This window comes from Penaeus monodon, chromosome 28, assembly GCF_015228065.2.
Source record: "Penaeus monodon isolate SGIC_2016 chromosome 28, NSTDA_Pmon_1, whole genome shotgun sequence".
NCBI lineage: Eukaryota > Metazoa > Arthropoda > Malacostraca > Decapoda > Penaeidae > Penaeus > Penaeus monodon.
In genome coordinates, this window is record NC_051413.1 from 35,784,738 (window position 1) to 35,785,472 (window position 735).

A 735-nucleotide genomic window follows, 5' to 3' on the forward strand; every position below is an offset into this window, starting at 1 on the left:
TTTTTTTAAAAAATTAAAAAAAGGGGGGGGGGGGAAGGGGGGTCCCAAACCCCCTTTTTTTTTTTCCCCCGGGGGGGGGGAAAACGGGTTTTATTTAAAAAAATAATTTTTTTAAAAAATTTTTAAGAAAAAAAAAATTTGGGGGTTTTTTTGGAAAAAAAGGGGGTTTTTTGGGGATTTTTTTTTAAAAAAATTAAAGGGTTTTTAATTTAAAAAAAAACCCCGGGGGGAAAAAACCCCCCCCTTTTTTTGGTAAGGTCTATGAAGAATTTGTCAGGTCTGATATGAAAAGGTATTTTTTTAAGCCAGTGAGTTGTGGAGCAAGTGAAAAGGGACTACCAGTTAAAAAAGGTAGTGGGATCAAAATAATTGTTTTCTAGCTTTAAGTTAAATGTAAAAAAATGTATTAATGGATTAAAGGGGGACTTCAAGGGATGTTACTAAAAAAGGAAAAAACACCCTATAAGCCCCTCCCTTTTGTAAAACTTTGTACTGAAAAACAACCCCTGTAAAACAGGGTAAAAAAAAAATTAGGGGGACCAATACTGTAAAATAAAGAACCCTTTGTGGCAAAAAAAAAACATTTAACTTTTTGGCAGTGGACTAAGGGGGTGTATGCCCACGGGACTGGAGGGGACGAATAAAAACAGCAGGGGCTGGAATGACTGGGGGGTGAAATTAGAATAACCAGTGCCCAGGGGTCCAAAACAGGCCTGGGACTTGACAGAGCCCCAA